Source organism: Lepidochelys olivacea (assembly GCF_965140295.1).
Source record: "Lepidochelys olivacea isolate rLepOli2 genome assembly, chromosome: 25".
Taxonomy (NCBI): domain Eukaryota; kingdom Metazoa; phylum Chordata; order Testudines; family Cheloniidae; genus Lepidochelys; species Lepidochelys olivacea.
Window position 1 is genome coordinate 19,945,351 of NC_140435.1, and position 27,150 is coordinate 19,972,500.

At 46.7% G+C, this 27,150-nt stretch overlaps 1 protein-coding gene and 1 long non-coding RNA gene across 4 annotated transcripts in view; both read left to right on the top strand.

The window, feature by feature from the left end:
• LOC311512926 (zinc finger protein 2-like) overlaps nucleotides 1-22,596 on the top strand; it is a 113,147-nt gene extending 90,551 nt beyond the window's left edge. The window contains exons 1-5 of the transcript XR_014709619.1: nucleotides 876-1,688; nucleotides 4,411-6,542; nucleotides 6,729-18,662; nucleotides 21,339-21,488; nucleotides 22,070-22,596. The gene's annotated coding sequence lies outside the window, so the exon portion shown is untranslated. Of the gene's footprint in view, nucleotides 1,689-4,410; nucleotides 6,543-6,728; nucleotides 18,663-21,338; nucleotides 21,489-22,069 lie in introns of the transcript that reaches the window.
• A 759-nt stretch (nucleotides 22,597-23,355) lies between these two features.
• LOC311513212 overlaps nucleotides 23,356-27,150 on the top strand; it is a 4,173-nt gene continuing 378 nt past the window's right edge. The window contains exons 1-5 of one of the 3 annotated variants that reach the window (XR_014709691.1): nucleotides 23,356-24,893; nucleotides 25,392-25,441; nucleotides 25,782-25,892; nucleotides 26,267-26,376; nucleotides 26,576-27,150. The exon at nucleotides 26,576-27,150 is cut by the window's right edge and continues 378 nt beyond it. This is a non-coding gene — a long non-coding RNA (uncharacterized lncRNA). Of the gene's footprint in view, nucleotides 24,894-25,391; nucleotides 25,442-25,781; nucleotides 25,893-26,266 lie in introns of all 3 variants that reach the window. The other 2 variants (XR_014709692.1, XR_014709690.1) reach the window with 2 other exon arrangements.

The window sequence follows — 27,150 nt, forward strand, 5'->3', positions numbered from 1 at the left end:
CCCGGAAACACGAGCGCTCTCATCAATAGTACTCGTGGGAACGAGAGGTGAGTCACAATTACTGTCCTCAGTGGGAACAAGCTGTGTGTCCCGAATATTGTGCCCCCCAGAAACAAGAAGTATGTCATCAATAGTGCTCCCTCTGGAAACAAGAGGTGGGTCCTGAATACTGTCCTCTCTGGAAGGGAGAAGTGTGTTACAAATACTGTCCCCCCGCCCCCAGAAAGAAGAGATGTTTTATCAATACTACTCGTCATAAAAACAAGTGGTGTGTCACGAATACTGTCCCCACGGGGACCAAGTATGTTCCGAAGACTGTTCCCTCCAGAGAGGAGAGGTGTGTTTTGAAAACAGTCCCCTCTGGGCACAAGGGGTGTATCCCAAACAGTGTCCCCTCCAGAAAGAAGGGGTGAGTCTCGAATAGCATCCCCTGTAGAAAGAAGCGGGTGAGTCATTAATAGTTCTCCTGAGAACAAGAGCTATGTGCGACATACTGTCCTTTCTGGCAACAAGAGATACGTTAGGAGTACAGTGTCCTCCAGAAACAAGAAGCGTGCCGTGAATACTGTCTCCTCCGGAAACAAGAGGTGTGTCATCAATAGTACTCTTCCCAGGAACGAGGGGTGTGTCATCATTGGTGGTACTCCTGGAAATAAGGGGTGTGTCATCATTCGTACTCCTAGTGGGAACAAGAGGTGTGTCCTCAATATCTTCCCCTCCGGAAAGGAGAGATGTGTCCCGAATACCGTCCCCTCTAGAAACAAGTTTCAGAGTAACAGCCGTGTTAGTCTGTCTTTGCGAAAAGAAAAGGAGTACTTGTGGGTTAGTCTCTAAGGTGCCACAAGTACTCCTTTTCTTTCTAGAAACAAGGGGTGTGTCCTGAGTACCGTCCCCTCTGGAAACAAGAGTTGTGCCATCAATAGTACTCCCCCTGGGAACAAGAGGTCTGTCCTGAACACCGTTCCTTCTGGGAAGAAGACATGTATTAATTATGAGTACAATGTTCTCTAGAAACAAGGAGTGAGTCTTGAATATTGTGTCCTCTGGAAATAAGAGGTGTCTCCTGAATACTACCCCATCCAGAAACAAGGAATGTGTCATGAATTGTAGTCCTGTTGGAAACAAGGGTGTGTACTGAATACTGCCCCCCGAAAACAAGAGGTGTGTCATCAATAGCACTCCTCCTGGGAACAAGGCGTGTGTCCTGAATACTGTCCCCTCTGGAAACGAGGTGTGTCATCAATAGCACTCCTCCTGGGAACAAGGGGTGTGTGCTGAAAAGTGCCCCCTCTGGAAACAACAGGTGTGATATGAATACCGCCCCCCCCCACCAGAAACAAGAGGTGCGTCATCAATAGCACTCCTCCTGGGAACAAGGAGTATGTCCTGAATACTGTCCCCTCCAGAAACAAGAGGTGTGTCATCGATAGTATTCCTCATGGGAACATGAGGTGTGCCCTGAATACTGTCCCGTCGAGAAACACAAGTACTTGTAGAACGTAATGTTAAAAATAATGGGTCATGGTTCCCTGGTGCCCTCTGTTTCAGTGCCCCTGTTCTCGCCCCCTCCCCACACTTGGAGCAATCCCCGGCCGAGCTGGTCCCAGGAACCTCTTGTCTGCTGTGTAGAGGCTGATGCTGGGGTGTCACAATCCCCCGTCTTTGTACCTGGTGTCTGCTGAGCTTGGGTAGGGGGGGTGAGGAGTCTGTGATGTTGCCTCTGTGTCCTGAGTGCTGCTGCTGGACTGAACAAGCCTTCTAATGAGTGAGGTCTCCATTTAAAATAAGAGTGTGCTGTCTCTCTCACTCTCCAGATACACACAGCCTCTCTCTCACATACACACTTGCACTGTTGTTGTTGTTGTTATAGTCTCTGCAATTTTATTCTTTCAAAGGAAGTAATATGTGCATGATGCATTTCAAAGTTTAAGGGTTACAATGCTGTTTGTTCATTTTTTTAATGTGGTGTGTGCATTTCATAAGTTTACTACTCAAATAATGAAATTGAAGGTAGAACTGAGTTCTAAAATGCCTAACCTGTCCGGGCCAGTAATTGTAATTGCTCAATTGACATTCATTATTTAAAATAACAACTATGAAGCACAATATGATAAAAGTCAGACAATCAAATAATAGTATCCTGCTAGAACATAAATTCTGCTTCTACTCACAACTGTAGACACCGCAGCTGAAGGTCGCTTATTTTCAAATCATATTTTTAGTGATATCTGTAAAATAACTTAATGTTTGTATGAAAATAAATGTGGTTCCATGTATGATACTAATAACCACGATGGACTCAAATGTTAGTAAAAAGAAAAGGAGTACTCGTGGCACCTTAGAGACTAACAAATTGATTTGAGCGTAAGCTGTAGCTCATGAAAGCTTACGCTCAAAGAAATTTGTTAGTCTCTAAGATGCCACGAGTACTCCTTTTCTTTCTACGGATACAGACTAACATCTGCTACTCTGAAACCTGTCAAACGTTAGTGAGTCACATACATGATTTTGATCTATTGGTAAACATAAATGCAAAAATATTTAGAGAAATGAATTTCCTTTCTTAGTAAAAGAGAAAACACTACATCAATCATGTATGTTTATTTTAATGAATGGTTTTTTTCACTGCACTAAAAAGCATTTACTTAATTTTGACTAGATAATGGTGGTAATGCAGTGTGTGTGTTAAATCAACTCTGCTTAAAATCTGCTTATTTGCTGACTTTGTATATATCTGTACTAAAGATAACGTACAAAATAGCAAACGTGTGTTTCTGATATCTGTGTTAAAGCTCCAGAACTGACACCTTCAGGCTTGGGAGTGGGAACAATCTCCTGATTATTCTGAACTTACATATATATATAAAGAAAGAAAAAAATATAAACTGAAAATGTGGCTTTCGTTGGAGTTTGTATATATGTAAGAATTAGGATGTAGCTGACAGGAGTACTATATCTAAGTTATCATGTGCAAGAAACCTGGAGTTTTCAGGTGCTCAAATAGCCCCTGGAATCATGATTAAAATCACCTTCCCCCCCAAAAATATGAAAAGTCACCTCCAGTGAGCCGGGAGTGGGCTCCAGAAAGATGCAGCCCCCTGCGTGACAGCACGAAGTCCACCTTGAGCCATGTGCCCAGTGCCAGGCACCACAAGCTGCAGCAGCAACGGAGGTGTCAGGGTGGCAATACACTATGCGACCCTTATGTCTGCGATTCTGCTGGGGGTGGTGGCGTCGCCTTAAGAACTGGACACCTACGCAGCAGCCAGTGCTCTCTAGCTGCCCATACAGTGCTCTGTGACCTTTGTCCATGTAAATTAAGCACTCGGAGGAAGCAGTGGGGTGTGCAGGGGATGCAGCCCAGGGCAAAGTACAAGTTTGCACAGGTTGCCATTTTCCCTAAAGTCGGTCATGGGGATGGTACGGTTTCTCTGGCCCATGGCAGCTGCCTGGGTGGCGTGTCAGGGATCGACACCATCCTCCATTTTGAACTCGAGGCCGTGGTATGCCCTCAAGCGTCAGCCAAGTAATCTTTCCATTACCCCCTAAATACCCTCTCACAGTACAAACCCCCCGCCCCAGCACCGTTGAGGTACCTCTTTTGGCAGCCCGCAACTGGACCTACCGTGGAGTCCCCTCTTCCCTCTAGGTAGCATTTTCTTTTTACGAACCTGAAACATGGTAATTATAGTGTTACTCGGTGATAGAGTTTGAGTCTTCTGCAAATTTGTATTGTAAGAAGGAAGGCCGATTAATACATCAAGACGAACAGCACTTACCACCGCTAAGCTAGGAATGAACTAAAGGGTTTCTGTGTCGCCTGAGTCTGTATTTATAGCTGCCTTTGGCTTCTAAAGCATGCTGGGAAACGGAGGGGTGGAGCTTAGGCAGTATATAAGCTGGGGTCTTGTCACAATAAGTCATTCGGCTTTGAGTTGGTTCAAAGAAATGCGCATAGGCGCTTATAGGGGTGTTTATAGTCAGGGTGAGTATCGATGCGAGGTAACGATGATATGTATTTGTGATTAATGTGCTATTTTTCTGTGCTTATTTTTGTGTAATGTGGTTTTCTTTCATTTCAGGTTGCTCATAGCGTGTTTGATTACCCTATTATCATTTGTATTTTCATTAGGAGGAAAGACATTAGGGGTTGTTTCCGACAGAGCTTCTGTTAAACAGACATCTGGTATCGGTAGAGCGTCCATGGTGTCAGACTGTTGTAGAAGCAAAGAAGTTTTCTGTCTGGGTTAGGTGGGGACCGGTCTGAGGAGACCGTAATATTTAGTACGAGTTTCTTCTCTTAATCTCAGCTGCTTGCCCCTCCTGTATTTTCTTCTACTTGGTTGCCTGAAACCATGTGAGTAGAGTTTATAAACCACGTTTGTAGTCAAGCTTTCTTTGTATTCGCAGCTGCGTCCAGATCCGGTAACGAGTCGCATCGAGAAGTGAAGGGTTGTGCATATTTTTCTCTTCGTCCGTCGCAGGGCTGCTGTATTTTGTAAGCAATTTCAACATATGGGAGCGAAGGCCTGTCTACCGAGGCGAAGGAAATCTTGAGAGGGAGAGCACCTGTCCAATCTCCAAAGATAAAGTATACGCCAAAGCGTTCGATGGTCAGAAGCGTTTCTGATGTTGAGGCTGTTTCTTTAGTTACGGAAGTTCTCTAAACTCTGCTCATTCTTAATGGACCCTGAGGGGTGGGCGGGAGCTCACTGTACGGAGGGAGCGTGCGTTTCCCCCAAGCGTGCTGGCACAGTGACCTGTCTGTAACTAAAGATGCTCCCTTCTCAGTTCTTCTCTCTTACGCAGCACTGGTTTGGGATGACAGGTCCTCTACACGGTGGTGGTTTTCCGAGGAGGATGCGAGCATCCTAGTTAGCGATGGGTCCCTGCGGTGTAGGGAAAGGGGGAGAGCCGCCACTATCTAGAAGCGTAGCCATTTTCCGTGTGGATGAGAGTGTCCAATGTGGCGGGTATAGTAGCTGTTCCCTCTCAAGGAAACGGTATGCAGGTGAGGTCATCTTTCATATTGTGGTGTCGGGAGCTTTGTGAGTAGAGTTTATAACTGAGGTTTGCAGTCAAGCTTTGTTTTTATTTTCAAAAGTGTCCAGATCCGGTACCGTGTCGTTCCGTGGAAGGTCGTGACTAGTTCTCTGTGACCGTGTCACGACATCGCCGTACGGCTGTCAACGTACGGGAGCGAAGGCCCGTGTAAAAAAGGACAAGACGATCTTGAGAGCTGGAGCTGCTGTCAAAATTAAGTCGGTGCCCAAGGATTCGATAGTCAGAACTATTTGTGCCTTTGAGGCTCCCTGTTTAGGGGCGGGAGTCCTGTAAACTCTCTCCCCAGTCTGAATGGGCACGTGAGGGGTGGGCGGGAGATGGTTGTACGGCGGGAGCGTGCATTTCTCCGAGGGAAGGTCGATCGCTGGCAGAGTGACCTGTCTGTAACTAGAGATGCTCAGTTCTCCGTTCTTCTCCCGTACGTGGCACTGGGTTCGCATCACTGGTCACCGTTTCCACCTTGCATTCTCCTCTTCGTGGTGGTGGTTTCCGAGGAGGATGTGAGCATCCTAGTTAGCGATGGGTCCCAATTGTGGTGGGACACGTGGGGGGCCACCAGTATGTGGATGAGCATGTTTGGGGTGGGTGGGCGCTTCTCTGAGGGGGGTGTAATGTGTGGTAGGCGTTCCTTCCGTTCGGAAAGCAGTATGCAGGGGAGGTCATGTTTCAGATCGCGTCGTTGGGCGCTTTGCCAGTCGGTTTGCAGTCAAGCTTTGTTCGTCTCTGCAGGCACGTCCAGATCCTGTACCGTGTGGTGTCGTTCCGCGGAGGGTCGTGACTACTTCTGTCTGACCGTCACGTCAGCGTATGGGAGCGAAGGGCCGTGTACAAAGGACAAGACGATCTTGAGAGCGGGAGCGGCTGTCAAAGTTAAGTCTGTGCCGAAGGGTTCGATAGTCAGAAGTATATGTGCCGTTGAGGCTCCCTGTTTAGGGGCGGGAGTCCTGTAAACTCTCTCCTCAGTCTGAATGGGCACGTGAGGGGTGGGCGGGAGATGGTTGTACGGCGGGAGCGTGCGTTTCCTCCGAGGGAAGGTCGATCGCTGGCAGAGTGACCTGTCTGTAACTAGAGATGCTCAGTTCTCCGTTCTTCTCTCTCACACAGCACTGGGTTCGCATCTCTGGTCACCACTACCTTGTTTCCTCAGGAGGATGTGAGCATCTCAGTTAGCGATGGGCCCCAGTCAGGGTGGGAAAAGGCCATGAGTATCGTGTAAATTTTGAGTATGTTGCTTGTTCATTGTAACTGAATAGAAGTAGTTGGTTGCTCCTTCTTTGTGGGTAGGAATGTGTCAGGGCTCTTTTGGCTTGTCGAATATGTCAGTTTAGCAATGTGAGTTTGGCGTTATGGCATTTAGCAATAACGTGGCATTTATTGTTTGCGTGCCACAGGGGGATCCGAGTCCAGAACCGAGGGAACGGGCTGTGGCAAGCTGCGGAAGTACTTGTTTCCCAAAATGGAAGTGGATTTGACGTCAGGTTCGCAAGTTAAGTATGGTTATCGATCATGGTAGTCTTGTCGGTCCATTCTATGTTGAAGATGGGAAATACGTTTCACTGGGTGCACGTCAACGGGAATTTTGTTGTGTTTGTTTTAGAAACTGAGATGTTTGGCACTTTCAATGGCTGTAGAACAAATGCTAATCTTTTTTTGATTTCTCATAGGAAGCTATTTCTGTCCCTGCGGTCCGAAGATATCGGTGTCACTGGAGAAGACTGGTGTGCTTTGTTTGGAAGAATCGGGGTTAGATCATATATTTTTTGGGTTGTGATCAGAAGGGTCCTCTGTTTGATGGCTAGAATGTAGTAGAGCAGCGGTGTGGCGGTTCAGTGATGAGACAGAACACAGCTTTATGCAAGCAAACAGGCTGGTCAGCGGAGATGGGCTGTTCTGCCCCCCCCCGCCTTCCACCTTCTCCTTTTATTATATTTCTCCCCCTAAGCATTACACACTGCTACACAAAGGAATGTATGACGTTGATTCATATGCTTAGTTACCATCCTCTATCTACTACAATCCTGGTTCTCAGGCCTTGAGCCCAGGCTAAAAAAGCCTCCCACAGTTGCTGTCCAAACAATCAAGTTCTCAGGGTTCATATCTAGCCCTTGTCCTTGGATAGAGCAATGTGTGCATTGCTTCTAGGAAACAGTCAGGGTGTGCCCCGCCTGCTTCCAGGTGGAATAGCTAGACATTAACCCTTCACAGCGGGGCTGGTGTCACTGTGTTCCGGTACCTAGCAGAACTACCAATATCATGAAATGGCATTATTGTCACTTTTGCAATCCCAATCGGAGAGATTGGGTTTATTTGTTCAGTCACTCGTGTGAAGCAGTTCCTGTAATTACTTGCACAAGAAGTAACTTTCTTTTGAAAGGAGTCGGTCGTTTGCCACTTGAAACGTTCTAGCCATGAAAGTCACAAGAGAACAGCGTTAGGGGTTGTATCATTGTTTTGGGCATTCGGAAGCGTTTGTCAATTGTTTCTGTATCGTTGTGCACGCTTTATTTGTAGAACCATAACGTAGAGCTTGGGTTGCGGTTAGATGACTCATTTAGTCATCCATGTCATAGCATTTTAAATCACTGCAGTGATTTTGAAACCATGGTGCAGTGCAGTCAAACAGCCAGAAGGCTGACATCGTTACCAATTTGTCAGCCTTTTGGCTGACAAACACCTACAAGATCTCTTATCAAGCATTCTTACAACTACAATACCCACCTGCTGAAGTGAAGAAACAGATGGACAGAGCCAGAAGAGTACCCAGAAGTCACCTACGACAGGACAGGCCCAACAAAGAAAACAACAGAACGCCACTAGCCATCACCTTCAGCCCCCAACTAAAACCTCTCCAACGCATCATCAAGGATCTACAACCTATCCTGAAGGATGACCCATCACTCTCACAAATCTTGGGAGACAGGCCAGTCCTTGCCTACAGACACCGCCTCCCAACCTGAAGCAAATACTCACCAGCAACCACACAACAGAACCACTAACCCAGGAACCTATCCTTGCAACAAAGCCCGTTGCCAACTGTGTCCACATATCTATTCAGGGGACACCATCATAGGGCCTAATCACATCAGCCACACTATCAGAGGCTCGTTCACCTGCACATCTACCAATGTGATATATGCCATCATGTGCCAGCAATGCCCCTCTGCCATGTACATTGGCCAAACTGGACAGTCTCTACGTAAAAGAATAAATGGACACAAATCAGACGTCAAGAATTATAACATTCAAAAACCAGTCGGAGAATACTTCAATCTCTCTGGTCACTCAATTATAGACCTAAAAGTCGCAATATTACAAAAAAAAGACTTCAAAAACAGACTCCAACGAGAGACTGCTGAATTGGAATTAATTTGCAAACTGGATACAATTAACTTAGGCTTGACTAGAGACTGGGAGTGGATGGGTCATTACACAAAGTAAAACTATTTCCCCATGTTTAGTTTCCCCCCCCCCAACCCCCCACTGTTCCTCAGACGTTCCTGTTAACTGCTGGAAATGGCCCACCTTGATTATCACTACAAAAGATTTTCTTCCCCGCCCCCCCCCCCACTCTCCTGCTGATATTAGCTCATCTTAAGTGATCACTCTCCTTACAGTGTGTATAACACCCATGTTTTCGTGTTCTGTGTGTATATAACTCTCGCTGTATTTTCCACTGAATGCATCCGATGAAGTGAGCTGTAGCTCACGAAAGCTTATGCTCAAATAAATTGGTTAGTCTCTAGGGTGCCACAAGTACTCCTTTTCTTTTTCCGAATACAGACTAACATGGCTGCTACTCTGAAACCTAGATCTGAGAGGTTGCCCTAGTCCAGGAGGGGCACGTATGGGAGGCAATCAGTTAGAGAGTGTGTTTCTCCATGCAGGATTCAAATGTGTGCGAGGGCTGCAGCTATTAGAAACTTTGTGCATTGGGGTGCAGCCCCAGCCATCTTGTTTCTGGAGTAAATATTAATAGCAACACTCAAATAGTATCCTGCTGTCCTCTCAGAAACCAATAATAATCTACGGTTACTCAGTAACATTTTATGTATAATACAAAATATGGTGTGTTTTGTTAGTCTTCTTCAGAAACAGGAAGTAGTTTAATTCCCTGCTGTAGCAGTCTGCTTTGCAGATGGTGTGATTTTAATTTTCCCCAATATAATTCTTCCTGTGAGAAGATATGTTCAATGTCTTCTCGGTCACATTCCCTCAGTGAAAAAATGTCTCATGCAGGCTTGGGAACCCCAGGGATATGTTGTCAATAGCATTCCACCTGGAAAGAAGGGGGTGAGTCAGGAATACTGTCCCCTCCAAAAACAAGGGGTGCGTCGTCAATAGTACTTCTCCTGGAAACAAGAAGTGTGACACAAAGTCTGTCTCCTCTAGGAACAAGGGGTGTGTCACGAATACTGTGCCCTCCAGAAAGAAGATGTGTGTGACAAATACTCTCCCTTCCAGAAACAAAGGGTGTGTTACCAATAGTACTCCTCCTGGAAATGAGGTGTGATATGCATGCTGTCCTCTGTGGAACCAAGAGGTGTGACGTGAATACTGTCCCCCTCTCCCATTAAACAAGGGGTGTGTCATGTATACTGACCCTGCAGAAACCAGAAATGTGACACACAGACTGTCCCCACTGGGACCTTGAGGTGTGTGCTGAACACAGTCCCCTCTGGGAACAAGAGATGTGTCTAGAATTGGAATTCATTTGCAAATTGGATACAATTAACTTAGGCTTGAATAGAGACTGGGAGTGGCTTAGTCATTATGCAAGGTAGCCTATTTCCCCTTGTTTTTTCCTACCCCCCCCCCCCGACGTTCTTGTTAAATCCTGGATTTGTGCTGGAAATGGCCCACCTTGATTATCATACACAATGTAAGGAGAGTGGTCACTTTGGATAAGCTATTACCAGCAGGAGAGTGAGTTGGTGTGTGTGGGGGGTGTGTGTGTGTGTGAGAAAACCTAGATTTGTGTTGGAAATGGCCCAACTTGATTATCATACACATTGTAAGGAGAGTGGTCACTTTGGATAAGCTATTACCAGCAGGAGAGTGAGTTGGTGTGTGTGTGGGGGTGTGTGTGTGTGTGAGAAAACCTAGATTTGTGTTGGAAATGGCCCAACTTGATTATCATACACATTGTAAGGAGAGTGGTCACTTTAGATAAGCTATTACCAGCAGGAGAGTGAGTTTGTGTGTATGGGGGAGACGGGGGGGGGGAGAACCTGGATTTGTGCTGGAAATGGCCCAACTTGATTATCATACACATTGTAAGGAGAGTGATCACTTTAGATAAGCTATTACCAGCAGGAGAGTGGGGTGGGAGGAGGTATTTTTTCATGCTTTGTGTGTATATAATAAGATCTTCTAAACTTTCCATAGTATGCATCCGATGAAGTGAGCTGTAGCTCACGTAAGCTTATGCTCAAGTAAATTGGTTAGTCTCTAAGGTGCCACAAGTCCTTCTGTTCTTTTTGTGACTACAGACTAACATGGCTGTTACTCTGAAACGTGTCTAGAATAGTGTCCCTTCCCGAAAGAAGGGGTGTATCATTAATAATGACAGGTTTCAGAGCTCACTTCATTGGCCGCAGCTCACGAAAGCTTATGCTCTAATACATTTGTTAGTCTCTAAGGTGCCACAAGTCCTCCTGTTCTTTTTATCATTAACAGTATTACTCATGGAAACTACAGGTGTGATTAATAGTACAGCTCTTGAGAACAAGAGGTGTGTCCTGAATAGTGTCCTTTCTAGGAATAAGAGATGTGCTATGGGTAGCCTGCCCTCTGGACACGAGGGGTGTAACAAGGGGTGTATCATGAATTGTAGTCCCCCAGGAAACAAAGGGCATGTCGTGAATTGTAGTCGTTGCAGAAACAAGCAGTGTGTTCTGAATAGTGTCCCCCGGAGAGGTGTGTAACAAATACTGTCCTCTCACAGAAAGAAGGGGTGTTTTATCAATAATACTTCTCGTAAAAACAAGTGGTGTGTCACGAATCCTGTCCCCACCGGGACCAAGAAGTATGTTCCGAAGACTGTTCCCTCTAGAGAGGTGTGTTCTGAATACAGTCTCCTCTGGGAATAAGGGGTTTATCCTGAATAGTGTCCCCTCCAGAAAGAAGGGGTGAGTTTCGAATAGAGTCCCCTGTAGAAAGAAGGGGTAAGTCATTAATAGTTCTTCTGAGAACGAGAGCTATGTCCAGCATACTGTCCTTTCTAGCAGCAAGAGATGTGTTATGAGTACAGTGTCCTCCAGAAATAAGAAGTGTGCCATGAATACTGTCTCCTCTGGAAACAAGAGGTGTGTCATCAATAGCGTTGGGGACACTGGGGCATGGCCACTAGGTAAGTCGAGCGGATGGAAGACCACGAGTGTCGATGAAGCCCCCTCGCATTAGGCCCCGGTGTTCTTGGCCCCCCCTCCTGCCTGGAGGCACTCGCAGCAGCTCTGCGTACTAGGCCCAAGTGTCCTTGGCCCCCCCGCCTGGAGGCACACACAGCAGTTATGCTGAGGATCTGCAACAATAGGCTGTGAAGTCAGATTGCCTGAAACTAAGCAAGGCCACACAGGGCAAATATGGAAAAACAATGCTAAATAAAGCAGCTTTATGTATAGTTTAACAAATAATACAAAGAATTAGGGAACTAGCTGGGAACTGAATTGGCTGGCTATATAAATACTTGGAGCAGCTTGCTATTAAATAAGTATGCTAAAAAAAAGGATGTATAAAAGCCTGTGTAACTTCCTGCTCTGTGTACAGGATTTGAGATTCAAATCTCCCTGTGCCTTTTTGAAGCTTTAAATAAACTTTTTTGCTTTTTTACCCCGTTGTAATTATTGGGTGTAGCACACCGGGTAACGAACCAACTCAAGCTGTTGTTCAGCCTCTCGGCACTGGGTGCCGGCAACAGCTTTTGGCGTCCCTGGGTGGGCGACGAGGCTGCAATTTAGCCTTGCCCGGACCCTTCCAGGAGGTCGAGGATTGCGGCGAGAACCGACGCCCAGCGCGCACCGGTGAGTTCATCGGGGCCTCGAAGGAGACGCAATTTGATCGACCCCAGAGGGCACAACGGTGCAAGGCACTCATATAGTGGAGAAGCAGTTGTCTACGGCGGTGAAGAACCGGTCCCTTAGACATGGGGGAGAAGCAGCTGCAGGCCACGGTGAAGAACCGGTCCCTTGGATAAGGTAGGAACCTTTTAAAATCCGGATTGTATGCTCTGTTGGAACCTGGGGACGCCCAGAGTTACCCTGTAGGTATGGGACAGGGACAGAGCTCAGGGGTTAGGGCACAGTGTACGCCCCTAGAGTGCATTCTAGCAAACTAGAAGGTATTTGGTGCGAATCCAATGACTAAGAGCCAATTAAAACAATTCTGTACAGTTGACTGGCCTCAATATCAACTAGAGGACCAGGAGTGGTGGCCACCAGGAGGGTCAATTAATTACAACACGATCCTCCAATTAGTTTTGTTTTGTCAGTGAATGGGTAAATGGAATGAATATTTGTATGCATAAGCGTTTATGGTTTTAAGGAATAGAACAGAGCTGTAATTCTGCAAAGTTGTAATTTGACTCCGACTGGTTCGGTAGTAGCTAATGTTAGTCCCCAGACCCCCACCCCCACTGTAATGGCAGAGCCGGTGTCCCCTTTGGCCCCCACACCCCCACCGTATAAGGGTAGGATGCCTTGGGGTTACAGAGATTGCCCCCTCGATGGTACTCTATCCTTTGCTTACCGAGACTGTTGTGGCTTGCCCAGGGGCAGACAGACATCAGGCAAGTTTACACCCATGTGCCATTCAATCCAATAGACTTAGCAGCTTTTAAAACACAGGCTGGGGAATTCTCAACGAATGCAAGCAGGTTTATTTCAGTCTTTGAGGGGTGCCTCAGTAGTCACAAGCCGATTGAGACGACTGTAATATCCTCCTGAGAACCCTGTTGTCTGAGGTGGAGAGGGATCAGGTTATAGCTAAGGCAAGAACGCGTCAGCGTTCAAGCAAAAAAAAAAAAAAGAAAGGAATCTATCTGTCAAGTTCCTCTCCAAATAATTGTAAGCGGCTCAGGGCATTTCCGGGTATGGCAGGCTTTTGCAGGATATGGATCCCAGAGTTTGGACTGTGGGCTAAACCCCTGTACGACTGTGTAAAAGGAGTAGATCATGACCCCTTCTATTGGACCCCAGAGGCTGATAGGGCATTTAAAATTCTGAAAAGAAAATTGATGGACGCCCCAGCTCTGGACCTGCCGGATCTCTCTAAGACGTTTCAGTTGTATGTACGTGAACGAAGGGGGGTGGCCCTAGGAGTGCTTACACAGCTGTTAGGAGCATGGAGACGTCCCGTGGCTTATTTTTCTAAGCAATTGGATCAGGTTGCAAAGGGTTGGCCGGCATGTTTACGGGCGGTCGCAGCTACTGCCCTATTGCTTGAGGAAGCCGAGAAGCTAACATTGGAAGGGGTTATGCAAATCTATACTCCCCATATGGTCCAAGCCTTATTGGATGCAAAGGGAGGGCTTTGGCTCACCCAGGCTCGGATTGCTCGGTACCAGGCTAAGCTGTTAGGGAACTCTGAAGTCACCTTACAGCCTTGCCCCTCCCTTAACCCAGCCACCCTCTTGCCAGAAACAGAGGAACAGAAACATGACTGTTTAGAGATCATAGATGTCCAGTACTCCAGCCGTCCGGATTTAAAGGATGTACCCCTCCCAAATGCAGATTATGAGTGGTACACTGATGGTAGCAGTACTGTAATAGATGGGCAAAGGAGGGCGGGTTACTCTGTTGTGACCCTCCATGACACCGTGGAAGCTGAAGGTTTGCCTGCTGGGACCTCTGCCCAGCTTGCCGAACTAATAGCCCTGACCCGTGCACTTGAACTGTCAAAAGGAAAGCGGGTCAACATTTTTACTAATTCAAAGTATGCTTTTAGTGTGCTGCATGCTCATGCTGGCCTATGGAAGCAAAGGGGAATGCTGACAGCCCAAGGCTCCCCAGTCAAGTACGGGCCCCAAATCCTCCGGCTCCTAGAAGCCGTACAACTCCCCTCGGAAGTGGCAGTGGTACATTGTAAAGCCAATCAAAGGAAGAATCAAGATATGGCCAAAGGTAACGCCCGGGCAGATAGAGAGGCAAAGCATGCTGCCACCCTGCCATCCCCTCAGACTGAGAACGCCCATATGCATGCCCTTATCCCATCAGTAGGGGAGCTTCCAACCCCTCAGTACTCTGGGGAGGAGAGACAGCTAACTGACAAACTCAATCTCCGGGAAAAGGAGAGATGGCTCCATTCCCCAGAAGGGAAGGTCCTCTTACCAAAGGGCCTAATCCGGCCAGTGCTGCAGAAACTACATCAAACCACTCATGCTGGCAGGGAAGCACTTATCCAACTAATGGGAAAATATTTTATCACTTCCAGACTCCGACCCCTGGCTGCCCAGGTACAAGCGGACTGCTTAGTCTGCCAAAAGAATAACCCCCGACCGGGACATCCTGTGCCATCAGCTGCCCTAGAACCCACTCCGGGCCCTGGACAAGTGTGGCAAATAGACTTTACTGAGTTTCCCCGGACCCAAGGGTTCAAATATCTCCTAGTTATAGTGGATCGGTTCAGCGGATGGCCAGAAGCCTTCCCATGCCGTAATTGCACTGCCAAAACAGTGGCCCTCAAGTTTGTTAAGAAGATCATTCCTCGCTTTGGACTCCCCCTGTGGATGAAATTTGACAACGGGACACACTTCACATCAGAAATCATTCAAAGCATCTCACATGCCTTACAGATCCCCTGGAAACTCCATACGCCCTGGAAACCGCAAGCCAGTGGGGTAGTGGAGCGTACCAATCAGACCCTTAAATGGCATCTCTCAGAAGTGTGCCAAGAAGCCTCACTGCGATGGCCTGATGCTTTGCCCCTCGTCCTACTCCGTATCCCCGTTCTCCCAAAGGGTAGATTAGGGTTCAGTCCCTTTAAAATGATGTTTAAAAGGGCATGGCCTGTGAATGGCACCCCGGTTCTGTCAGGGGAATGGGAGTTGGGTAATGTTTTTTTGTCACAGTATATGTGTTCCCTGTCTGCTGTTCTCTTGTCTCTTCACAGGTATACCAAGGATTCCCAGCCTCTCCCCTTGGACTCTCCCATTCACTCCTTACAGCCCGGTGACCCTGTGCTTGTTCGCACCTGGAAAAACGAGCCTCTCCAGGAAAAGTGGAAAGGACCCTATACCGTCCTGCTGATCTCCCATACAGTGGCAAAAATCGAGGGACACAAGAACCGGATCCATCACTCTCGTCTGAAGGCAGTACCCACCCCCTCGTCAGCAGAACATTGGACCGTCCAACCTGCTGACTCCTCATCTAGTGACGATCTCGGGCTAAAGCTACTGTTTAAAAAACACAAATAGCGGGCACCTTAATGCTAAAATGGGCCCACCCAGGTACTGGAGACCCTGGGTTGGGAAGACTCTGGTAATAATTAATTGGGTAACATTGTTATGCTCCCGATATGCACACTTTGGAAATACCAATACAGAGAATAACTCCTTTGTTTCGCTTGTGCACCATGTTGCTAATTTAACAAACCAGACTGATTGCTGGGTATGTGCTCCAACTCCACTGTCCCCCAAAAACAGGAATGCCCCTTGACATGCTGCCCTTGACCCTAGCAGAATTAGCCACCACCAAAAAGCAGAAAAGAACGGACTCGCCATTCTGGAATAAGACCTCTTTACAGCAAGTCACCTATCAGGACCAGAAGTATTCAGTTGCAGTACTCACTAAGGAAGTGTTATGTTTTACCTAAAACCAATCTAATCACTATGAGCGTCCTGTGGGAAAAAGCTCCTGTGTTATTACACAGTGGGCTGATGGGTATTAAATAAAAAACAAAAGGGGAGGCCAACAGTGTGGGTGTAATGGTTCCTCCCCTTTTAAAGAAACTCTTACAAATACTCTTACCACAAAAAAAAAGGTTTGGAAATATAACTTGCAGTCCAGTTAATATCTCCAATGTAGCAAGCCAATGGTGGGTTTGTAATGGTCCCTATGGCAAGTATAATTTAAACGGCACAATTAAAAACGCCCCCACTTGTCCCCAATCAAAAAAAATAAGATGCCCCCTTAGGGGCATATAAATTGTTTAAAAAAAGCAGCCAAAGCAGCCTTAAATATCCCAGAAATCCTCTTAAAAATAGTCCTTACTGGGCCCTACAGGGTCACTATATTATATGTGGCCAAAAGGCTTACAAGGTGCTGCCAGCCAACTGGACAGGTAGCTGTTATATAGCTCATGGAGTTCCTCATCTGTCAATAACTGCCACACTGCCCAAGAAAAAAATTAAAAATGCCCAAGACACCTCTGTTAAGTCACAAAAAAAAACCCTGTGGCAACTGACTACGGCATTGAAGGGCAATATAAAAAATCCCCTCACAACCAAGAAGCTTGTAGGGTGCTCTGTACTGGGAATAGCGCCACTGTTTACCGGGCCAGCCATGGCATGCATAGGCCGCTATAGTATAAGGCTGCAAATGGTACTTAAAAAGGTGGCCTTAAAGTTAAAAAACTCGGTTAGTAATTTAGGGTCAGCAATAAAAACATTAAATAAAAAGGTACAGCAGCTCAAAACGTTTTCCCTCCAAAACAGGCTGGCTTTGGACTATCTCTTGGCATCCCAAAAAGGGGTATGTGCCCTCGTCGGGCCCCAATATTATGTATATGTAAATAATAGCAGTTATAAAATCTATAAAAAGGTGGTACAGGCTGAGGCCCATGCCCGAGCCAGAGCACAGGTTGCCTATACTGCCCCAGAGAACAATTGGTTGCAAACCTTGTTTTCAGGCTGGGGTTTGTCGTCTTGGCTTGGTGGTTTATTTAGCCTGCTATTGAAAATTCTCTTTCCTGTATTGCTTGTATTACCGGTATTATGCTGTGCAGTATTGTGTTAAGGCCCTTTTGCAAAAGTTAATAAGTCGTTCTCTTCAGGGCTATCACAAAATGCTTATGCAAAGTCCTATTGTAAAAAAATAAGTAGCCCAAATAAAAAAACGCAGAGCCAAGGTTGTTGAGTGTTCTCAAAGGGGGGAGTTGTTGAGGACACTGGGGCATGGCCACTAGGTAACTCGAGGGGATGGAAGACCATGAGTGTCGATGAAGCCCCCTTGCACTAGGCCCCAGTGTCCTTGGCCCCCCCCTCCTGCCTGGAGGCACTCGCAGCAGCTCTGCGTACTAGGCCCAAGTGTCCTTGGCCCCCCCCCGCCTGGAGGCACACACAGCAGTTATGCTGAGGATCTGCAACAATAGGCTGTGAAGTCAGATTGCCTGAAACTAAGCAAGGCCACACAGGGCAAATATGGAAAAACAATGCTAAATAAAGCAGCTTTATGTATAGTTTAACAAATAATACAAAGAATCAGGGAACTACCTGGGAACTGAATTGTCTGGCTATATAAATACTTGGGGCAGCTTGCTATTAAATAAGTATGCTAAAAAAAAGGATGTATAAAGCCTGTGTAACTTCCTGCTCTGTGTACAGGATTTGAGATTCAAATCTCCCTGTACGTTTTTGAAGCTTCAAATAAACTTTTCTGCTTCTCCACCCCATTGTAATTATTGGGTGTAGCACACCGGGTAACAAGCCAACTTCAGCTGTTGTTTAGCCTCTTGGCACTGGGTACCGGCATCAATAGTACTCCTGGGAACAAGGGGTGTGTCCTCATTAGTACTCCTAGTGGAAACAAGAGGTGTGTCCTCAATACCGTCCCCTCTGGAAACAAGAGTTGTGTCATCAATAGTACTCCCCCGGGAACAAGAGGTGTGTCCTGAACACCGTTCCTTCTGGGAAGGAGAGATATATTATGAGTACAATGTCCCCTGGAAACAAGGAGTGTATCTTGAATACTATGTTCTCTGGAAGTAAGAGGTGTCCCCTAAATACTGCCCCATCCAGAAACAAGGAGTGTGTCATGAATCGTAGTCCTGCTGGAAACAAGGGTGTGTACTGAATACTGCCCCCCCCCCGAAACAAGAGGTGTGTCATCAATAGCACTCCTCCTGGGAACAAGGGGTGTGTGCTGAAAAGCGTCCCCTCTGGAAACAACAGGTGTGACGTGAATACTGCCCCTCCCCCGACCAGAAACAAGAGGTGTGTCATCAATAGCACTCCTCCTGGGAACAAGGAGTGTGTCCTGAATACTGTCCCCTCCAGAAACAAGAGGTGTGTCATCGATAGTATTCCTCATGGGAACATGAGGTGTGCCCTGAATACTGTCCTGTCGAGAAACACAAGTACTTGTAGAACGTAATGTTAAAAATAATGGGTCATGGTTCCCTGGTGCCCTCTGTTTCAGTGCCCCTGCTCTTGCCCCCTACCCACACTTGGAGCAACCCTTGGCCAAGCTGGTCCTGGGAACCTCTTGTCTGCTCTGCAGAGGCTGATGCTGGGGTGTCACAATCCCCCTGTCTTTGTATCTGGTCTCTGCTGAGCTTGGGTAGGGGGGTGAGGAGTTTGTGCTGTTGCCTCTGGGTCCTGAATGGGAGATGCTGAGTGCTGCTGCTGGACTGAACAAGCCTTTTGATGAGCGAGGTCTCCGCTTAAAGTAAGAGTGTGCCGTCTCTCACTCTCCAAATACACACAGCCTCTCTCTCACATACACACTTGTACTGTTGTTGTTATTACTGCCTTTGAAAGAATAAAATTGCAGAGACTATATGTGCATGGTGCATTTTGAAGTTTAAGGGTTACAGTGCTGGTTGTTTATTTTTTTCTGCGGTCTGTGCATTTCATAATTTTACTACTCAAATAATTAAATCTAAGGTAGAAATGAGTTCTAAAATGCCTAACCTGTCCTGGCTGGTAATTGTAATTGCTTAATTGTCATTAATTATTTAAAATAACAATGATAAAGCACAATATGATAAAAGTCAGACAATCAAATAATAGGATCCTGCTAGAACATAAATTCTGCATCTACTCACAACTGTAGACAGTGCAGCTGAAGGTCGCTTATTTTCAAATCATACTTTTAGTGATATCTGTAAAATAACTTAATATTTTTATGAAAATAAATGTGGTTACATGTACAATACTAATAACCATGATGTACTCAAATGTTAGTAAAAAGAAAAGGAGTACCTGTGGCACCTTAGAGACTAACAAATTTATTTGAGCATAAGCTGTAGCTCACGAAAGCTTATGCTCAAATAAATTTGTTAGTCTCTAAGGTGCCACAAGTCCTCCTGTTCTTTTTGCGAATACAGACTAACAAGGCTGCTACTCTGAAATCTGTCAAACGTTAGTGAGTCATGTACATGATTTTGATCGATCGGTAAACATAAATGCAAAAATATTTAGAGAAACGAATTTCCTTTCTTAATAAAAGAGAAAATACCACATCAATCATGTATGTTTATTTTAGTGAATGGTTTTTCACTGCACTAAAAAGCATTTACTTAATTTTGAGTAGATAACGGTAGTAACGCAGACTCTGTGTTAAATAAACTCTGCTTAAAATCTGCTTATTTGCTCACTTTGTATATATCTGTACTAAAGATAATGTACAAAATAGCAAATGTGTGTTTCTGGTATCTGTGTTAAAGCTCCAAAACTGACACCGTCAGGCTTGAGAGTGGGACTGTCTTGCTGTATTGTCTCCTGATTGTTCTAAACGTACACAGATACAAACTCCAACTAAATCCACATTTTCAGTTTATATTTTTTCCTTCATATATATGTGTGTGTGTATAGACACACACACACATATATATGAAATAGGATTTAGCTGACAGGAGTTCTATATCTAAGTTATCATGTGCAAGAAACCTGGAGTTTTCAGGTGCTCAAATAGCCCCTGGAATCATGATTAAAATTGCCTTACCCCCCAAAATATGAAACGTTGCCTCTGGTGAGCTGGGAGCGGCCAGAGGGCTGTGGGCTCTGGCAAGATGCAGCCCCCTGTGTGACAGCACAAAGTCCACCTTGAGCCGCATGCTGAGTGCCAGGCACCACAAGCTGCAGCAGCAACGGCGGCGTCAGGGTGGCATTATGCTACGCGACCCTTACGTCTGCAATTCTGCTGGGGGTGGTGGCATCACCTGGCAGCCAGTGCTCTCTAGCTGCCCATACAGTGCTTAATTTGTGCCAGGCCTGAGCTCTGTGACCTTTGTCTACGTAAATTAAGCACTTGGAGGAGGCAGTGGGGTGTGCAGGGGATGGGGGGGAGGTAGCTCAGGGCAAAGTACAAGTTTGCACAGGTTGCCATTTTCCCTAAAGTCAGTCATGGGGATGGTGCAGTTTCTCTGGCTTGTGGCAGCTCCCCGGGCAGCATGTCAGGGAGTGACACTGCCCTCCATTTTGAGCTTGAGGCCGCGGTATGCCCTCAAGCATCAGCTAAGTAATCTTTCCATTACCCCCTAAATACCCTCTCACAGTACAAACGCACCCCTCCAGCACTGTTGAGGTACCTCTTTCAGCAGCCCCCAACTGGACATACTGTGGAGTCCCCTCTTCCCTCTAGGTGGCGTTTTCTTTTTAGGAAGCTGAAACATGGTAATAATAGTGTTACCTGGTGATAGAGTTTAAGTCTTCTGCAAATTTGTATTGTAAGAAGGAAGGCTGATTAATACATCAAGATGAACAGTGCTTGCCACTGCTAAGCTAGGAATGAACTAAAGGGTTTCTGTGTCGCCTGAGTCTGTATTTATAGCTGCCTTTGGCTTCTAAAGCATGCTGGGAAACGGAGGGGTGGAGCTTAGGCAGTATATAAGCTGGGGTCTTGTCACAGTAAGTCATTTGGCTTTGTGTTGGTTCAAAGAGATGTGCATAGGTATTTGTAGGGGTGTTTATAGTCATAGTGAGCATTAATATGAGGTAATGATGACATGTATTTGCATTAGTGTACTATTTTTCTGTGCTTATTTTTGTGTAATGTAGTTTTCTTTCATTTCAGGTTATTCATAGTGTGTTTGATTCACATGTTATCATTTGTATTTTCATTAGGGGGAAGACATTGAGGGTTGTTTCCGACAGAGCTTCTGTTAAACACACATCTGGTATTGGTAGCGTGTCCATGGTGTTGGACTGTTGTAGAAGCATAGAAGTTTTCTGTCTGGGTTAGGAGGGGAGTGGTCTGAGGAGACTGTAATATTTAGTAAGAGTTTCTTCTCTTAACCTCAACTGCATTCTCCTCCTGTATTTTCTCCTACTCACTTGTCTGGAATCCTGTGAGTAGAGTTTATAAACCATGTTTGCAGTCAAGCTTTCTTTGTATTCGCAGCTGCATCAAGAAACGGTACCGAGTCGCATTGTGACGTGAAGGGTTGTGAATATTTTTCTCTTTGTCCGTCACACAAGTGCTGTATTTTGTAAGCAATTTCAACATACGGCAGCGAAGGCCTGTCTACCGAGGCGAAGGAGATCTCAAGAGGTAGAGCACCTGTCCAATTTCCAAAGATAAGTATATGCCAAAGCGTTTGATGGTCAGAAGCGTTTCTGATGTTGAGGCTCTTTCTTTACTTATGGGAGTCCTCTAAACTCTGCTCATTCTTACAGGGCCTGTGAGGGGTGGATGGGAGTTCATTGTATGGAGGGAGCAGTGTGTTTCCCCTGAGCGTGCTGGCAGAGTGCCCTGTCTGTAACTAGAGATGCTCCGTTCTCAGTTCTTCTCTCTTATGCAGCACTGGGTTGGCATGACAGGTCACCGCTTCCACCTTGCGTTTTCCTCTACACGGTGGTGGTTTTCCGAGGAGGATGCGAGCATCCTAGTTAGCGATGGGTCCCTGTGGTGTAGGGAAAGGGGGAGAGCCACCACTATGTAGAAGCGTAGCCATTTTCCATGTGGATGAGAGTGTTCTATGTGGGGGGTGTAATGTGTAGTAGCTGTTCCCTCTCAAGGAATCGGTATGTAGGTGAGGTCATCTTTCATATTGTGGTGTCGGGAGCTTTGTGAGTAGAGTTTATAACTGAGGTTTGCAGTCAAGCTTTGTTTTTACTTTCAAATGCGTCCAGATCCAGTACCGAGTAGTCTCATTCCGTGGAGGGTCGTGATTACTTCTCTTTGACCGTCACGACATCGCTGTACGGTTGTCAACGTAGGGGAGGAAAGGCCCACGTACAAAGGACAAGAAGATCTTGAGAGCGGCAGCGGCTGTCAAAGTTAAGTCTCTGCCGAAGGGTTCGATAGCTAGAAGTATTTGAGCCATTGAGGCTCCTCGTTTAGGGGCGGGAGTCCCCTAAACTTTCCCCATTCTGAATGGGCACGTGAGGGGTGGGCGGGAGCTCGTTGCACGGAGAGAGCGTGCGTTTCCCCCGAGGGAAGGTCGATCGCTGGCAGAGTGACCTGTCCGTAACTAGAGATGCTCCGTTCTCAGTTCTTCTTCTTCTCTCGTACGCAGCACTAGTTTTGCATCACAGGTCGCCGCTTCCAACTTGTGTTCTCTTCTACGTGGTGGTGGTTTTCCGAGGAGGATGTGAGCATCCTAGTTAGCGATGGGCCCCCGTTTTGGTGGGACACGGGGAGGGCCACCGATATGTGGATGAGCGTGTTTGGGGTGGGTGGGTGCTTCTCTTGGGGGGCGGGGGTGGGTAATGTTTAGTAGGTATTCCTTCTCTTTAGGAAGCAGTATGTAAGTGAGGTCATCTTTTGTATCGTGTATCTGGGAGCTTTGCGAGTAGGTTTTCGGTCAAGCTTTGTTTGTATTTGCAGATGCTTCCACATCCAGTACCATGTCACGTCATTCCATGGAGTGTCATGACTACGTCTCTGTGACTGTCATGTTAGCATATGGGAGCGAAGGTCCGTGTACAAAGGTCAAGAAGATCTCGAGAGCAGGAGCGGCTGTCAAAGTTAAGTCTCTGCCGAAGGGTTTGGTAGCCAGAAGTATTTGAGCCATTGAGGCTCCTCGTTTAGGGGCGGGAGTCCTCTAAACTCTCCCCATTCTGAATGGGCACGTGAGGGGTGGGCGGGAGCTCGTTGCACAGCAGAGCGTGTGTTTCCCCCAAGGGAAGGTCGATCGCTGGCAGAGTGACCTGTCCGTAACTAGAGATGCTCCGTTCTCAGTTCTTCTTCTTCTCTCGTACGCAGCACTAGTTTTGCATCACAGGTCACCGCTTCCAACTTGTGTTCTCCTCTACGTGGTGGTGGTTTTCCGAGGAGGATGTGAGCATCCTAGTTAGCGATGGGCCCCCGTTTTGGTGGGAGACGGGGAGGGCCACCGATATGTGGATGAGCGTGTTTGGGGTGGGTGGGTGTTTCTCTCGGGGGGCAGGGGTGGGTAATGTTTAGTAGGTATTCCTTCTCTTTAGGAAGCAGTATGTAAGTGAGGTCATCTTTTGTATCGTGTATCTGGGAGCTTTGCGAGTAGGTTTTCGGTCAAGCTTTGTTTGTATTTGCAGATGCTTCCACATCCAGTACCATGTCATGTTAGCATATGGGAGCGAAGGTCCGTGTACAAAGGACAAGAAGATCTTGAGAGCAGGAGCGGCTGTCAAAGTTAAGTCTCTGCCAAAAGGTTTGGTAGCCAGAAGTATTTGAGCCATTGAGGCTCCTCATTTAGGGGCGGGAGTCCTCTAAACTCTCCCCATTCTGAATGGGCACGTGAGGGGTGGGCGGGAGCTTGTTGCACGGAGAGAGCGTGCGTTTCCCCCGAGGGAAGGTCGATCGCTGGCAGAGTGACCTGTCCGTAACTAGAGATGCTCCGTTCTCAGTTCTTCTTCTTCTCTCGTACGCAGCACTGGGTTTGCATCACAGGTCACCGCTTCCACCTTGGGTTCTCCTCTACGCGGTGGTGGTTTTCTGAGGAGGATGTGAGCATCCTAGTTAGTGATGGGTCACAATGTGGTGGGACATGTGGAGGGCCACCAGTATGTGGATGAGACTGTTTATGGTGGGTGGGTGCTTCTCTGAGGGGGCTGTAATGTTTAGTAGGTGTTCCTTCTCTTAAGGAAGCAGTATGCAGGTGAAGTCATGTTTCATGTTGTGTAGTTGGGTGCTTTGTGTGTCTGTTTGCAGTCCAGTTTTGTTCGTCTTTGCAGACGTGTCCAGATCCGGCACCGTGTCGTTCCGTGGAGGGTCGTGACTACTTCTCTGTGACCGTATCATGACATCGCTGTACGGCTGTCAACTTATGGGAGCAAAGGCCTGTGTACAAAGGACAAGAAGATATTGAGAGCGGGAGCAGCTGTCAAAGTTAAGTCTCTGCCGAAGGGTTTGATAGTCAGAAGTATTTGTGCCGTTAAGGCTTCTTGTTTAGGGACAGAAGTCCTGTAAACTCTGCTAGTTCTTAACCGGCGTGGGAGGGAGCTCATTGTACGGAGGGAGTGTGCGTTCTCCTTGGAGGAAGGTTGAGTGCTGGTAGAGTGACCTGTCTGTAACTAGAGATGCTCCATTCTCTGTTCTTCTCTCTTATGCAGCACTGGGTTTGCATCACTGGTCACCACTACCTTGTTTGTCTGTCCTCTACTGGGTGTTGGTTTCCTCAGGAGGATGTGAGCATTGTAGTTAGCGATGGGCCCCAGTCAGGGTGGGAAAAGGCTGTGAGTATTGTGTAATTTTTCAGAATGTTGCGTCTTCATTTTAACTATATAGAAGTAGTTGGTTGCTCCTTCATTGTGGGTATGAATGCGTCAGGGCTCTTTTGGTGTGTTGAATAGGTCAGTTTAGCAAAGGGAATGTAGTATTGCGCCGTTGTGGATTTAGCAATAATGTGGCATTTATCGTTTGTGTGCCACAGGGGGATCGGAGTCCAGAACCGAGGGAATTGGCTGGGGCAAGCGCAGCCCGTTTGGTCTACGTGGTGCCAGCGGGAGCAGAGGAGCTGGTTGCATCCATGAGGTAAGTGTTAAGTTAGAGCTTTTGGTGCACTTCTCTCAATGGGAGTGTGGTCTTTGCTGTGTTAGGTGAGGTGGGCTTATTATGCACGGGTTCTCCACCAGTTTTGTACGTGTGAGACAACAGATGGAGAAGACAACATTTGGGTTAAGGTGTTGCTTCTTATCTAGAAGAAGGTTGGATTTAGGTGGACGGTTAGTGAGCGTGTTGTCACGTGTGCCCTAAAATGTTGAGTATTGTTTTTCCTCGAACATATTGTGGATGTGTGGTGCAGGTGTGGAGATGCGTTTGATATCTTTTGGGGCAGGGGTAGCTGTGGGGAGGGGAGCGTGGAAAATATGTAGGGGGACTGAGAGTTGCAATACTAGGGAGGGGTGAGGGATCTCATGACCTGTGATTCCAGGGTTTGTTACCGTAGATAGTTTCTTGCAGAAATAGGGTGGGATGTGTTGCATCATCCTTGGGTTTGACGGTCAGTACTCATTTATTTTGCATTTGCAGGTACTTAAGAGGCTTCAGGAGGTGTGGTTTGGAAAAGAATGTCTGGCAAGGTGTGTGTGAGTACTCTTACAGTCCTTTGTGGGGATGACAGTGGTGGAGGGAAAATAGAGAGCCGACCTCATGTGCTTCCAAGCTGTGTCTTGTCACATATCACTGGCGTGTGCTGCTTTTTGTCACGTACGTAGCTAATTTTGGTATTGGTTGGGCAGCGGTTCGGTGGGAGGAGAGGGAGCGGAGCGTCACCCGATCGGCCATAACTTGTAGCAATGGTTACCATTGGGCGGGGACGAATGAAGGGTCACAGGAAGGCGCTGTGAGGTTTTCTCAGTGTGTGTGTCTGAATCACAGATGTTAGTGCTGGATACTTTATAGGCATTGGTGTGTTTTCAGTGTGTAAGGAAAATGTGTGATGAAATGAAGAGGAGATAACGCGGGTGCATCCGGGGACACGGAAACGTGACAGTCCTGTGTGGAGGTAGAGGAAATCATTGTTCAGTTGAGGTAAGTATCGACTAAATTGTGAATATGGAGAAACATTTCCTATATTTGCACGTGGCGGGGTTCTGAGCAAAGAGATCGTCAAGCTGTGTTTTGAGTTTAATATCGGAAGGAGATATCGGGATTTGGGTAGGGAGCATAGTAGCGTCGGTGAAGTATGATCGATTTCCAGTGTGCAGGTTTTCTGTCAGTCAAGGTGCTTGGTCCTCAACTCTTGTCATAAATATTGGGGTGTGAAGTCCTGGTGATGGTAATGTATTCTCTTCCTCTACTCACCAGCGGTGTGTTCTAAAGATGGTTCAAGATACTCTTTATGCTGTCGGTTGGTGTGCAAGCGTCGTCAAGTGCAAGCGTTGTAAAGTCTTTTGTCATTGTAGGTTCTGTGCGAAGATGGGGTCTGATTTGGCAAAGAACCAGTGAAGTTGAAGTATGACCATGGGGGACACGAAGTACTCATTTCTCAAAATGGAAGCGGATTCGATGTCAGGTTTGCAAGTTAAGTATGGTTATTGATTGTGGTATTTTTGTTGGTCTATTCTATGTTGAAGATGGGAAATGTGTTTCACTGGGTGCACGTCAATGGGAATTTCATGTGCTTTTGTTGTGTGTGTGTGTGTTAGAAAATGAGATGTTTCGCACATTCAACGGCTGTAGAACGAATGCTAATCTGTTTTTCATCCTTATAGGAAGCTATTTCCGTCCGTGCGGTCCGAAGATATCGGTGTTACCGGAGAATAGTTTGGCGTGCTTTGTTTGGAAGAATCAGGGTTCGAACGTATATTTTTTGGGTTGCAATGTGAAGTGTCCTCTGTTTGATGGCTGGAATGTAGTAGAGTAGCAGGGCTGGTGTCATTGGTGGTTCTGCTAGATACCAGAATGCAGTATCACAAAATGGCATTATTGTCATTTGCGCAATCTCAACCGCAGAGATTGGGTTCATTTGTTTGGTCACTCGTGTGAAGTAGTTCCTGTAATTACTTGCACAAAATGTAACTTTCTTTTGAAAGGAGTAGTTAGTTTGCCACTTGAAATGTTCCAGCCATCAAAGTCTCAAGAGAACACTGTAAGGGGTCGTATCATTGTTTTGGGCATGCTGAAGTGTTGTTTCCATATCGTTGCACATGCTGTATTTGTAGAGCTGTAATGTATAGCGTGGGTTGCGGTCAGATGACTCATTTAGTCATCCATGTGGTAGCGTGCTAATTACTGCAGTGATTTAGAAACCATGGTGCAGTGCAGTCAAACAGCTAGAAGGCTGGCG